Source organism: Gopherus flavomarginatus, chromosome 7, assembly GCF_025201925.1.
Source record: "Gopherus flavomarginatus isolate rGopFla2 chromosome 7, rGopFla2.mat.asm, whole genome shotgun sequence".
NCBI lineage: Eukaryota > Metazoa > Chordata > Testudines > Testudinidae > Gopherus > Gopherus flavomarginatus.
The window spans coordinates 115753608-115769219 of record NC_066623.1 but is presented as its reverse complement, the minus strand read 5'-3'; the positions used below and the strand labels follow the sequence as shown (position 1 = coordinate 115769219).

Here is a 15612-nt window from a genome sequence, read left to right as displayed (position 1 = left end):
CAAATCCCCCACTCCTCACTCTTCTCTAAATAAGCCCAGTTCCCTCAGTCTCTCCTCATAAGTCATGTGCCCCAGCCCCCTAATAATTTTCATTGCCCTCTGTTGGGCTCTCTCCAATTGGTCCACATCCTTTCTGTAGTGTGGGAACCAAAACTGGACACAGTTCTCCAGATGTGGCCTTACCTGTGCTGAATAGAGGGGAATAATCACTTCCCTCCATCTGCTGGCAATGCTCCTACTAATGCAGCCCAATATGCCGTTAGCCTTCTTGGCAACAAGGGCACAACTCATATCCAGCTTCTTGTCCACTGTAATCCCAAGGTTCTTTTCTGCACAACTGCTGCTTAGCCAGTCCATCCCCAGCCTGTAGCGGTGCATGGGATTCTTCCGTCCTAAGTGCAGGACTCTGCACTTGTCCTTGATGAACCTCATCAGATGTCTTTTGGTCCAATCTTCCAATTTGTCTAGGTCACTCTGGACCCTATCCCTATCCTCCAGCAAATCTACATCTCCCCCCAGCTTAGTGTCATCTGCAGAATTGCTGAGGGTGCAATCCATCCCATCATCCAGAGCATTAATGAAGATGTAGAAGAAACCGGTCCCAGGACCGAACCCTGGGGCACTCCGCTTGATACCGGCTGCCAACTAGACATCGAGCTGTTGATCACTACCCATTGAGCCCATCAATATAGCCAGCTTTCTATCCACTTTATAGTCCATTCATCCAATCCATACTTTATTAACTTGCTGGCAAGAATACCATGGGAGACTGTATCAAAATCTTAGCTAAAACCAAGGTATATCACATCCACTGCTTTCCCCATATCTACAGAGCCAGTTGAGTCTCACTATAAGGCATATTTTCTAATACATTAATCAGTCATTCTTGTGTCTTTTCTCTGAATCCTCTTCAGTTTATAAACATCATTCTTCAATTGTGGACAACAGAACTAGAGACACTGTTCCAGCAATGGTTGCAGTAGTGACAAATACAGAAGTAAAATAACCTTTCTGCTCCTATTTGAGATTCCCACGTTCATGGATCTAAGGATTGTATTATCCACAGGGGCGGCTCCAGGCACCAGCACGCCAAGCGTGTGCCTGGGGCGACAAGTCACAGGGGGCACTCTGCCGGTCATCGCGAGAGCGGCCGGCAGGTTGCCTTCGGTGGCATGCCTGTGGAGGGTCCGCTGGTCCTGTGGCTTCGGCGGACCTCCTGCAGGCATGCTGCCAAATCCACTGGACTGGAGACCTCCCGTAGGCAAGCTGCCGAAGGCAGCCTGCCTGCCGTGCTTGGGGCGGCAAAATACCTAGAGCCGCCCCTGATTTGTCCCTTTTGGCCACAGTGTCACACTGGCAGCTCATGTTCATCTGATTATCCACCACGATTCCCACATCTTTTTCAGTTACTGCTTCTCAAGATAGTCCCTCATCAAGTAAGTATGGCTTACATTCTTTGTTCCTAGATATTTATGTTTATATTTAGCCATATTAAAAGGCATATTGTTTGCTTGCACCCAGTCTACCAAGCAATCCAGATCGCTCTCTGTCAGTGACCCGTCTTCTTCATGGTTTACTACTTCCCAGTTGTTTGTGTCACCTGCAGACTTTATCACTGATGGTTTTATGTTTTCTTCTAAGTCATTAATAAAAACGCTAACTAGTATAAGGCCAAGAACAGATCCCTGCATGACCCCACTAAAATGTGCCCACTTGGTGATGATTCTATGTTTACAGTTACCTTTTGAGACCTATCAGTTATCCAGTTTTTAATCCATTTAACATGTGCCATGTTAACTTTATATTTATCTAGTTTTTTAATCAAAAACTTGTGCGGTAGCAAGTCAAACACCTTACAGAGTCTAAGCTATCCCACTGTGCAAGTTGCCACCTTCTGCCACTAGGAGTTCTGGGAATGGATTGCAGTGCATGATGGGGGCGGGCTCATGGTGTACAGCCTCTGCGTAGGAGCTGGAGGGGGGACATGCCACTGCTTCTGGGAGCTGCTTGAGCTAAGTGCTGCCCGGAGCCTGCACCCCTGACCTCCTCCTGCGCCCAAACCCCCTGCACCAGCCCTGATCCCCCTCCCACCTTCGGAGGTGTTCTTTTACAATTTTTTAAAAATCCAAATAAATAGGACTTTAAACTATTTGGAAATGCGATGTTTTATTCCTTGAATGAGTGATCAGTGGTCCATTGTTATGCACTATAAATGTCTATATCAAGCTTCCACTTTTGCTAATCACCCTGTGGCATAGGTGCCAGCTCTGGGTGGTCTGGGGCTGCAGCACTCATGGAAAAAAAATTGTGGGTTCTCAGCACCCACCAGCAGGCCCTGCTGATCAGCTCTTCCTCCCCACCCCAGTGTCTTCCACCTGCTCCTGATCAGCTGTTCTGTGGCAGGCAGCAGGTGCTGGGAGGGGGCACTCTTGGGGGAAGGGATGTGAAGAGGTGGGGAAGGGGCGGAGCAGAGATGGGACGAGGCAGGGCAGGGGGTGGAGCCTTCGATAAAGGAGGGCCTGAGGCAAAGCGGGGGTCGAGCACCCTCAGGGAAATCAGAAAGTCTGCACTGGTGCCCTATGGGCTCTTCTCCTCCTCCTCTCTTGTACTTATGCCTTTCTTTCCCTGCATCCTAGTCTATTGATCTTTTTTTCCCTTGGGAGCTGCATTCCTTCCTTTCATTGTATAATTGTATATCTCCATGAAGTCAATAAAAACTTACTATCAAAAATGGAGAGACTGTGGGCTTGACGCAGACTGGGAAGCGGCCATTTTCCAGTCTGGACTGGGTCACAGGCCTGCGTGCAGTAAGTCTTTGTTAGTTGGCTAGCCATGGGCGGTTGCACTGGGGAGGGAAGGCAGCTGCTTCTCCATAATAAGATTAATAAAATAACTATTGCCATTTATGAGGAGCTCTGCTAGTGGAATAATCCAAAAATGGTGAAACTGTAAAGTGTTAATCTCAGTGAGTCTATGAAATCCTGGCTTGTGGTAGCAGGTGCCTGGAAACACTAATAAGAAATTAGGTTCTGTCACAGAATGTTACAGAACACTTGTCTTCCTGAAAATACCCTGATTTATTTTTTTTTTTGCGGAAATTGAATACATTTCAAATTGGAAATTACTCTTGGCAACTCTCAATTTCTGAAGTTCCAACTCATGGTGAAATTGAGCTGGCAGTTTCTTATATGTCTAGCTTGAAGCCATTCAACATTTTGAAGATGGTCATGTTGAAACGGCTGTTCTTCTGCGAGTGGTGGTCCCTACTGTATTCCACTGAGGGTTACTCATGTGCACCATGCTCCTGGAGCTGGAGAATTTGAAAGCAGTGTCTGTTGGTCCTCGTGTGCCCTGGCTCACCTCATGCCTACAGTCTACAATCCCTAAGGGGTAAAAGGTGGGTGGACCAACCACCTCTCCTGTTCCTTCTCCCCGCTGCATAGTTCAAGTTGCAACCTTTAGTGTCTGCAGTTTCAACTTTGTTTTACAAAATAATCATATAGGTTTTAATAGTTTTTACTGTTTAGCATTAGATTAGCCTGAAAAACCAGGGGAGACCTCCCACTCAATGCCCCATTTGAGTACCGGACTATGTCCAGGGCTCCAGGCTTCAAACTGGGTGCTTCCTAACCACAATTCTTCTAGGTCAGTGACAACCACCAGCTCTGCTTGCACTGCCTTGGGGAAGCGCACATCATGGTAAGGCGCAGTATCTGGCAATATGATAGAGTTTACATCCCTACCTCTGCCCAAACCTCCCTTCCTGTCCCCTTCGGGGACCACGCTCACAAGAGTATTGTCAAACAAGAGATGATCTCCTTACTGCTATGAGGAGTGATTGAACTTATTTCTCCTCAATATCAAGGGAGAGGATTTTATTCAACCTGCTTTTTGATATCCAAAAAGAAGGGCGGTTGAAGACCAGTCCTTGACCTCTCCCATCTCTACTGCTTCATTTGCAAACTCAGATTTTCCATGATCATATTGGCAGTGATAGTTCCATCTTTAGAAAAGGGCATGTGGTTCATGGCTCTCAGTATAAGGGACACCAGCTTTCATGCAGACATTCATCTCGCCAACAGACGCTTTCTCAGATTCATGATGGGCTCCAACCATTTTCAGTCCTAAATATTCAAAACAGTGACCACCCCCAGAATCTTTACCAAGATATTCTTGGTAGTAGCGGCCCATGTCAGATGTTGTGGTCTCATTGTCTTCCCGTACGTCAATGACTGGCTCCTTGTTGCCAGTCCTCACGGGGAACCTGTGCATCAATTTCCATGATGCAACACCTCCTCTCCTCACTGGGAGTCAGCATAAACACTGAAAAATCTGTTCTCAGCTCCACGCAGTCTCTGGACTTCATTGGGGCAACCTTAAATTCTACCACCGCAAGATCAGACCTGTCTAAGGACAGGTTCCAGTTAACGAACAATATCATAGCTCATGTCACAAGCAGCCATCGAGTACTGGTCAAGACATGTCTGTTTCTCCTAGTTCACATGGCCTCATACCCATATGTCACCCCGTTCTCCAGATTCCACCTTCGTTGCCTTCAAACTTGGCTGCAGTTGGTATACTTCTCAAGCTGCCATTCCATCAACCTCATGGTGACAATTCCAGCCAAGTTAGTGTCTTCCCTGTTGTTGCGGACAAACCCTTAATAGATGTATGGGCATCCCCTTTCTCCCTTCCTCTCCAGACAGGATCATTGTTATGGACACATCCCTATTAGGCTGGGGTGGCCCACATGAACAGCCACACGCCCTGAGGTTTCTGGATGTCTGAGACATCCTGGAGCTGCGAGCAGTCCAGAAAGCATGCGAGTCCTTTCTTGCATTCATTTGCACTCACCATTTCCTTATAATGCTGGACAATGTTATGACTGTCTTCTACATCAACAAGCAGGGTGAAGCAAGATCCACCTCCCTGTGTGCAGAAGCATACAGCCTCTGGAACTGGCATATCAGCAATCAAATCACCCTGTCAGCAGCCTACCTTCTGGAAAAGCAAAATATGCTTGCAGATTCCTTCGGCAGACATTTCACAGTTGACCACGAGTGGGAGCTCCACGACTTGGTACTGTACAATATTTTAACTTGATGGGGAACTAGGGATCTGTTTGCCTCTCAAGCAAACAGGAAATATACCATGTATTGCTCTGAGGAGCCCTAGATTGCCACTCCCAGGACAATGCTTTGCCTGTGCCTTGGTTGGACCAATTCAACTATGTCTTCCCTCCACTACCTCTCCTGCCATAAATTCTACACAAAATCCAGCAGGACAGAGTGTGGGTCATCCTGATTGCCCCCTTCTGGCCCAGACAGTTCTGATTTCCCAACTTTCCATGCATATGATCCCGACCAACAATCGTCCCACCAATCATCCCAGTGTTCCAAGCGCCTGACCTAGAGGAATGGCAAGATCAAACACCCTGATCCATGTCTGCTCTACCTCAGGGCTTGGTATTTGGATGGGCATCGTCCTTAGAACTTTCATGCTCCACAGCCATATGAGACCACCTCTCTAATAGAATGGACACTACTAGAAAATGTTACTTAGCTAAATGAAAATATTTCTATTCTTGGGCACACCAAAGAGGCAGATCCTTCATATGCTATATTCCATAACAATAAGGTTTCTTTGTGTCTACACCCCAAATTCATACCTACAGTAGTTTTCAGAATTTTACCTTAACTAGTCCATTCCTTTACTGTGTTCTTCCCAAATCTGTACACTTCCACAGAGGAACAAAGACTCCATTCCCTCAGTGCTTGGCAGGCCTACTGACAGAGAACAAAACCACTCAGGAAATCCCTGAGACAGTTGGTTGTTATTGCAGAAAGAGTCAGAGGGCATGTCAAATCCACTCAGAGAATCTCCGAATGGGTCTCTGGTTGCATTCTACTCTTAGCAGTTTTGGAACCTTCCCATCCCCGGTAAAAGCTCATTGCACCAGAGTGCAAGTAAGATCTCTGGCATATCTTCAGGAGATACCCTCCTTGACATCTGTAAAGTGGCCACGTGGTGCTCCGTTCACACATTTGTGAGACATTATGTATTGGTGCAGAACTCTTCTGCTGATGGCTCCATTGGGAAAATGGTACTCCGCTCAGCCCTACGTCTACATCTTCACACCCTCCTTCCTCCCTACTTAAGTACTGCTTGTCAATCACTCACTTTGGAATACAATAGGGATCATCACTTGAAGAAGAGGAGGAGGTTTACTTACCTGTAACTGGAGGTTCTTCAGGATATGTGGTCCCTTTCTGTATTCCACTGTCTGCCTACTTCTCCTCTGCTTTGCATCTTATCTGATGCGTGGTAGAGAAGGAACTGGAGAGGCAATCTGTCTGCCATGCCCGTTATCCCATCAGTCAGAGGCATGAGATAAGCCAGGGAGCATCTGTGGACCAAAGGACACTGCTTTCAAATTATCTGGCTCTATGTGCATGGCACGCATGCGAAACCTACAGTGGATACAGATCAGGACCTGTAACACTGAGCCAGAGAGGGTTAAGCAACTAGCAGATGTGTTGATTTAAGAGGGTTGTGTTGATTCATGAAACTTGCTTTAGTTAGGTGCTTAGAGTTGGTTCTAAGTCCTCTGATCCTTGTTCAGCTCAAATACTTCTCTGTATGTAACTTTTTGGTGCTCTGGGAGTTTATTTTTCTCACTGGATTATTTCTTTGCCAAGTGCTAATTTAAAGAGATTCATTATATTTTTATGTTCAGTATAGTGAATAGAATGTTTGTTTTTTTCTTTCAAAAGACTCCACATATATTTGTCTAGGGACTACATAGTTTCATAATTTGCTTCTGCACTTTCAATAGTTTTTTTATTGCCCTGCAGCTTTCTGCATATAGAGATGACCAGCAACTTAATGTGCCTCAAAGCTGTTCTGATGAAGGAGGTTCTTTTTCTTATGAGATCAAACCAAAAAAACCCAACAACCTAGAAATGGGAATCGCAGCACATGACTGAGCAGAGCTACCACGGTCTTTCTCTGATTTTGAATTTTGACAGCTTTCAGATCCTATATCTGTTGAAAACGTTGTGTGAGAAGATCAGTTTTTAACCTGCTAAGAGCTGTGCTGTTCACATTTCCTCTTAAGTGACTTCATTCTAGAACATCTTTACTCCTGGTATATTAGAGTTGCATTTTTTTTTTTTTTGGAGGAACACATGTTTCACATCTCTCTGTATTTAGGGGTTAGAAATAAATCATGGTTCTTTGGTGGCTAGAGATGTGCACTGTTTTTCTTTATTGTAAAAAGCGACAGTCCTGTGGCACCTTTATAGACCAACAGACATATTGGAGCATGAGCTTTCGTGGGTGAATACCCACTTCGTCAGACGGATTCACCCATGAAAGCTTATGCTCCAATACTTCTGTTAGTCTGTATGGTGCCAGAGGACTCTGTGTTGCTTTTTACAGATCCAGACTAACACGGCTCCCCCTCTGATACTTTCTTTATTGTAGAACACATTAAATCACAAATTTCACTGCAGTATGGAGCCAGTGAGCCTGAAGGGAATGAAAAGCCAGTAACCTCTTGAAATTCAAATGATGGTGATGCTGCCAATTAAGGCACTGCAACCATGCAAAGACAGCAATGGAAAACAGATCCACAGGCTGGGTCTGTTAAATGTCAACTTTCATTCAATAAATGTCCTGTTTTGGGTCTTAGTAATGAAGAAAAAAGTAGGGCATTGCCACTTTCGACAGCGGGTACCTGTAAAGTGCTCTTTGTCAGAAGATAGAATATCCCTTATTTGCCTCTTTTCTTGTACCTTAATCCTGCCTGTCATTTTTTTTTATGTTCTCAGTAGAACTGAGAGAGCGGGGAAGTGTCAGTGTAAAGCTGCTGTGAGCTTGCTGACAATTCTTTTGGCAGCTAGGCAAGATGATGTATGCTTTATGTTTTTGGGAGGCTTTTGACCACTGGCTTTGAATCAGAAATAGTAGATCATTTTCAGAGAAACCCAAGAGCACATGTTCCATGGTGGAAGTATTTACATTTCAGGAGCACTGGTTACTCCTTTTGTTGTAATAGAACTTCCTTAATGTTGATTTTCTTGCAAATGTAGTTAAAACTGAGAGAAATGTGAGTATTTTAAGAGTTTTATATAGTTTACCCAAAAGGGAAAGGAAAGATGAAAGTGATTGAATCCTATGTCAATGTAAGGGCAAGGACTGGCTAGTTCAGATGCAGTGGACTGTAAAGCAGGTTGAGGGCATGAAAATTGTGGAGTTCATCTAATTTTCATTTAATTTTGTGTAGATAGCATCCTTTAATTAAAAAGATGATTAATACCCAACCTCATAAAGCACTTTTTGACAGTTTTGGATAAATAAGTGCAAAACATTATCACTCGTATAATTCCCAGACAAAAAAGTTCTTAGAATTAAGGTTGAAAGTACCTGATAGTAACTTAAGGGTAAAAAGTATTGCAACAAAACATTACATTACAAACCCAGGAAATTTAGACTTGCAATTAAATCTAAAAGAAATCAAACATGCTGGAGTATGGAAATACACCAGTAAGGCACTCAGACAACCTTAACTCTGTCCCATAGCAACATCCATTCAATAACCATATGATGGCATTTTAGTGTTTGTGATCGATCTCACATTAGTTTTAAACTGATTTTTAAAGACACATTTGAGTTTTTTCTATATATTTTTCTCTTCATGATGATAAGTCACTAATAGACACTCTCAACCTTAATACCCTTTTATTTTTTTGGATCTCGGAATTTCCTTGGCATTTTAAATAATTATTAAAAGTTTCATTCATGCGCCAAACTAGAAACCTGAAGGGAATGCTACCTTACTATATTGCTAATGATTTGAAGACCTGTATTATCACCCTTAATTTCCTTTTTAACTTTTTTATTTTTTAAGGACATATTGGAGCAGCACAATGTAACTGGTAACTTTGGCCCTAAGTTGCAGTTGATTTATTGGTTTAGAGGGCTATGTTACAGAGATAAGTGCTGTGTGATAGGAGGAATGGGAGAGCCCAGTCCTTGAGTCAGTGTCTCTCTGTATTTTAACACTTTCCCTGTTGTCCTGCTTCAGTCCCTCTAGCAGTCCTGCCTCTGTGACCAGTGGAGCTGAGGCAGCAGTGCCATAGGAAACCTTTTAAACACTGCTGCCTAATCACAGAATCAGAAGACCAGGGTTGGAAGAGACCTCAGGAAGTCAGATAGTCCAACCCCCTGCTCAAAGCAGGACCAAGCCAACTAAATCATCCCAGCCAGGGCTTTGTCAAGCTGGGCCTTAAAAACCTCTAAGGACGGTGATTCCACCACCTCCCTAAGTAACCCATTCCAGTGCTTCACCACCCTCCTAGTGAAATAGTTTTTCCTAATATCCAACCTAGACCTCCCCCACTGCAACTTGAGACCACTGCACCTTGTTCCGTCATCTGCCACCACTGAGAACAGTCTAAACTGTCATGCAGCCGTGTAGTCTTTAAAGAGCAGTGATAGTTGAGTCTACCAAGCTACCAGTGAGAACTCCTGACACCTCTTCAAACTCTGTCATATCACTGACTCATTACAATTGATAGGCTTGCAAAACAAATGGTGATTGGTCTGAGTTACCTCTGTTACTATGGCTTCTCTGAAGAGTCACCTGAGCTGTTGCCCTGATCTGCCTGCAGTCTATGTAATCATAACAATTAGATACAAGTCATTAACAACTTAGGCCTCCTCTGCATTACAAAGTGAGGTCCATGTAAGTCACTCTGCGTTGACTTGTTTATGCATGTGTCTGCACTCAAATTTGTCTCTGGCTAGCACAAGCATCCCGCTACAGCGATGTACTAAAACCATGTCCCTGAATGCTGCAGATCTGTGATTGACCTATTTTGGTCAATGCAGTGTGAGTGTAGACACTGCATGACCTATGTTGATCCTATCAGTTCTCCAGCTAGTGTCTCACAATGCCCCTGTCCAAAGTAATCATTGTCACAGGGTCACAACTGTAAACTCTATTGCCCAGGAGTCACAGACCAGAGCTCTGTCCTCCCCTTTAAAAACCCTGGTGTTTTCCTGGTTGCCTGTTTTGGCAAGCACACCTTGCAGCTCACTTTTGTTGTATGTATCCAACTAGCCATGGCTCCATGCACACACAGGGTTACTAAACATGCTTTTGCCTGGAGCAGGCAAGAAATGTTGGATCTCCTGGGCCTGTGGGGAGAAGAGGCTGTGCAAGCCCCCGCTGTGGACCAGCTGTGGAAAAGAGGATGTCTCTGAGCAGATTGCATGGGGGATGCAGGCAAAGGGGTACAACAGGGATCAGCAGCAGTGCCATGTGAAAACAAAGGAACTTTACTAGGGATATCACAAGATGAGGGAGAGCAGCAAGAAATCTAGTGCTGCCCATCAGACTTGCCGTTTTTACAATGAATTGCATGCCGTACTTTGCAGGGACCCCACCAGCACCACATAGACCACTGTGTGTACCTCTGAGGAGCCCAAGATAGAGACTCCTGCCTTGAACAGTGAGGAGGAGGAGGGGGGAAGACATGGTGGGTGACTCCAATGATGCCACGAGCCAGGATTCATTTGAAACTCAGCAGGAGTCTAACCAGTCCCACCAGGCAAGTGCAGATGAACTGCTCATGAAGGGGAAAGGAGTTCCAGTAACTCTGTGGATGCATTTGTTCTTAAAATGTTCTAGTTGCTTTTCCTTCCCCCTTTCCCCTGCCATTTAAAGATGGCGCCTGGCCTATCCACATATGGACAAGACAAAGATATTGACTTTTCATTGTTTTATTGGTATACCATGAGAAAATAAAAAGTTAAAAAGATAAATTCAGAACCAATTCCTGCACAGTACTATGGCACTCTGATTACATGATCCACATCCATTTAGTGTCCAGTGGTAGGGTAATGGTGGAACAGAGGTAGAGTCGGTATCTGCCTTTCAGTTCCTTGTTGCATTGGGAGGGGGCATTGGGGAGCACTTTGTTTATGTGAAGAAAGATGTCCCTTTTATCCCCCGAGAGATCTCGCTTAACTTGCGTGAGAATACTCTGCAATCCCCTTCCAAAGGTTTCTAGGGTTGGCGGCCTTATTTCTTCCTCTGCAATAGGAACTTTGCCATGCAACTCTGCAGTGAGGTTGGCTGGTACTGTTGCAGCAAACAAGCTAGTGACATGTGCCTAGGTGGCTTAGGGGAAACCAGTAGCAGCTTAGTTCTCTGTGCCTTTGTGACATTCAGGAATAAGACATCAGCCAAAATCTCCACTGCCAGTGAAAAATAGTGCCAATGTTCACTGCCCAGCCTTCTACTTGTATCCGTGGAATAGTGGCTGAAATTGTATAGCTTCATACAACAGAACTTCACCCCCCAACCCTTCCTCCCTACCACACTGCACTCACCATGGCTGGAGCTGGAACACGGTGCTGTACCGAGGATCCCCATAGCTGAAGTGTCAATGGGCATTTCTTCTTCAAAGTCTTGATGGGAATATGGGAAGGGAGTTGTGAAACATCTCTTTCCCTTTCCATTGTGACTGAAAATCTAATGGTGCATCTGTTCTTAGCAGCAGCTTCTGACTTGGTGGCCTGGAGGGGAGCCCCTTCCACACCTGCAGAATTCCTGACCATGATGAGAAGGAAGAGGACTAAGGAGGACATGTTCTGTGAAATCCCACAAGCCAGGGCCTCCCTGGGCTGTGAACAGAGGGCTTGGAAGGCCAATATGACTGAGAGCATGGAGAAGGACCGAGAGGACAGGCAAAAGGCCTGGGAGTCCCAGGAGGACAAGGAGTGGGAAATGCACTAGGACAATTTGTCGTCTTAGGCAGAAAACCCAAATGCTGCAGACCCGGTTGATGTACTGGTCCACAAATCCTGGACTCATCAGCCTTTCAACTCCTGGAAAAACTCCATGGTTGCTGCTCCTTACATCTTCGAGTATGTCACGTGTTATTATGGACCACATCTTTATCCCTACCACTCCACACTGGGGAACAAGGAAAACTCTAGCTTCACATACACTTACGCGTGCAAACCACAGATTGGTGTATGTGTAGCCACAATGGAACAAAGTATCTTTATTAGTTCAGAACAAATATTGCAGAATGGATAGCTGCAGTCAAGAAATCAAACAATACTTATAAATGTGCATCAAGTACCACAGAATTTATAGCCTCAGGAAAACACCTAGCCATATTTATATATGGACAGCAAGCACCACACAGTTCATAGTGGCAGGCAAAGTCTCAGGCACAGCAGTAGTTATCTTACGGCAGGCAAAAATCAAAAAATACATAATTTAAATTACTAGTGAGGTAATTTGCCAAAGACTCTTAGATCTACCAAAAGTCTTCCTTTCTGTTGATGTGCTCAGTAGTATGGTGGGCTGGTCCCAAGATAGGATATGTGTTCCATCTATTGCTCTACCACACTTCAGGAACCCCGTGGCCACAAATCTATCCACTATTTCTTGCACATTGCCAAGAGTCTCAGTCCTGTGTGTCAGGGGACAGTGGCCCTAAACACTTGCATGACAGTGGCTCCCCCTCATGGATTTTCTAACTCCAAAATGATTTTGTACTGACTGATAACAATCTGGCATTGCAAGTTTCCAGAATGTGATCGCCACTTGATTCTCTGCTATCAATGCTGGTCTCTTTCTGGTGTCCCTGTGCTGGAAGGCTGGGGCAAGCTTGGCATACAGATCCAGAAATGGGGCTTTTCGAACTCAACAGTTCTGCAGTCACTGCTTGTCGTCCCAAACCTGCACTGGGACCAAAAGTGACATTCTGCTGTCTGCAGCTGCTCTGTGAATGCCACAAGCAGCGTAGAATGTATGTATGTATGTATTTATTTATTTTGCTACATCCGTCAACAAATTATCCTTGAAGATACACTCATGTTCCTCATTGTGATCTCAGCTGTTGCAGTGCTTCCTGAAGGTCTGCAAATACAGGGAGAATTGTGTGTCCTGTATTCACAGCGTTCATGGTAACAGTGCTGAGCTCTGTGAGCTCCGCGCTTCTAGCAGAAATGCCAGACACAGAAAGCCACTGTGCAGGTTTGTGGAAATTTTTTTTAAAAGGTGCAAAAATTATGGGATGTGGAATGTATTATGGTATGGAGAAAGTTGCATGCTGGGTACTTGACCCCTAGCTCACAGAAACCCCTGGGTGAATTGCTAGTATCCCAGAAAACATTGCAAAAATGTCCCAAAAAACATTGCTCTGAGCAATGTGGCACACTGGGATTACCTACCTATGGTGCACTGCACTTCATATTGGCTCAACCACATGCAGCGCCAATGCAGGCAGCCAACTATGCACGCACCAGAGCACTATACTCACTTTGGTGGCGGTACACCAGTGTAATCTGTACTGACTGAAGTTTGACATGTATGCATGGCCTTAGTTTAACTATGATGTAATTTCTTCAAAGATAGACTACGTACAAGGTTTTAATTAATGTTAAATCCATGGAAAGTGTCAAGAGTGTTTGGTGTTTTGTCTTTATTATTAGTTATTCAGGACAAAGAAAAGGCTGAAAAAGATGCTGAATTTCTTGAAGGACTTGTTTTAACATTAATTTTAACTCATAGGCTAAGTAATGGATTTACTTGTAAATTCTCAGAAAACGTATTCTCTACTTAAAAAGCAAGTGCTGTAAATTTGGGGATGATACGCTGTATTTTTCATACGTAACAAATGGACTGACTCTACGTCAAATACAAAATAGAACTTAACCTTAACTGTGGACCCTTCACCAGCACCTCCAGAATACTATTATTTGGTTTTCTGGACAATGAGGCCTAACCAGAAATGAAATATCAGAACATTTGAACTTTTAAGAGAACTAAGCACTTTAAGGAGATCAGTTTTTTTTAGGATCTGTATGGGACTGATCAAAAGTTTTCTTTCTGTCCTTTAAGGGGAAAGTCTTCTGGGATTCAAGATCCTCTCCATCCCACACTACACTCTTGATCTTTCTCCTCTTGACTGAGAAGTAAGTCTGTGTCTCCTTTGCCCTTTAAAATGGGGCTTCTGGAAGTCAAGCTTACCTCACCTTGAGCTTCTCCAGCACCCTTGCAATCCGCATACTCTGGCCATACTAGCTTGTATGGGCTTCACCTTCTGGAGGGTGAGTCTTCCAGGTGAGTGGTACAGTCAAGCTCATCTTCCTCCACAATTCCTGAGATACCTGAGGACACCCATAGCCTCAGTGAGACTACCCTCTAGTTCATATGTATGCAGATGTTCCTTCTAGTAGGGATGATGATTGGGATTTCCCACGAGATTAGAAGTAGGACCAGCTGGAGTCTCACCTGTTATCTCTGGACAGCAGGCTGGACTTAGATCCTGCTTCCCTGCAAGATATCTGGAGCTCTCAACATCTGTTTCGATGGCTCTGGATCCTAACCTGTTGTTTTTTTTAGGGGAAGATCTGACCATTTGTGCTCTTCAGAGCTAGGGCCATCCAATCTTAAGAAATCAGCCAGCTTTTAATACACTTTTACTGAACCTCTGGATATTAGAATAAGCAGCAAGAAATTGTATGTTACTGATTTGCTCTGGAATTCATGGACGCTTTTCTGGACTGTAATACAAAAGCATTTAGGGCCAAGCATGCTGTTGGCACTCAGTAAATAAATGTATTTTTTTCATTGTTCTTTTGAGGTGAAGTTCCTCTCTGACTTGCAATTTGTGCTTGCCCTGTCTTTCACCTCTCATTGACTACCTTGTGCAACAGAAGCAATCAGAACCTGTGTGTGTATACTCTGATGCTGTGCAGCACTGCTGTTGCTGCAGCACTGCTGTTGCTGTACAGCCTGTGCTTATGTGAAAACTGGATACAAGCGTGAACCCGGTACAGGGCTCCTGTCCGAGTTGCGAAGCGCTGTACGTGGGCCACTTTTGTACAGCAGTACTTAACTGGTTCCCTGATTCCACCTGCAGCAACTGTAGGAAGGGGACCATTTCTCCTGTTTTTCAAGGACAAACACCAGACAAGTCTGCCATGTCATGGCATTCCTGTGCTGATACCAAGAGAACTTGTACTTCAAATGTTGAGGTTTTTTTGTTGTTTAAATGTTCCTTGCAACAAAAAAGCAGAATACATCTTAGGCAATTTCTAAAGTGGGAAGTAGAAAAAGAAGCCTGTGGAAGATTCTAAGAACTACAGGGCAATGACCTGAGCTGTGTCTCTGAGGAGCTCCAAACACAGGAACACTGATAAATGAAGTGTCTCGTTATGGTCTCTCACACAGCTTTGTATACCACTGAGTTGGGAAGGTTACATAACTCCATATTAATATTAGTCTTGAGATTAAATCACATCAAACTTCCCTGTTACTGAGTGACTGTTCCGGAACTGTCAATAAAATCCTTCTGAAACCTTTGCCAGCTGGAGCATGAAAACTAAAGGTTTCCATTGTGGTTACTGCTGGATAAAGGAAATCATTTTAAAATGCTTTAAGCACGCTGAGCATGCAGCAGTGTTTGGAATATGAATATTGTACTTCGCTTTGCAAACACACTATTTGTTCATGAATGGCCTGATGGAGAGTGGCCAAATATGACATCAGTAAACATAAGGAAGGGGGAGGCTTTGTAGTAG

The 15612-nt window shown here is 44.4% G+C and overlaps 1 protein-coding gene across 14 annotated transcripts in view; it reads left to right on the top strand.

The window, feature by feature from the left end:
- The window catches only part of ST3GAL3 (ST3 beta-galactoside alpha-2,3-sialyltransferase 3), a 464990-nt gene that overhangs the window by 81675 nt on the left and 367703 nt on the right, over positions 1–15612 (top strand). The window lies entirely within an intron of this gene.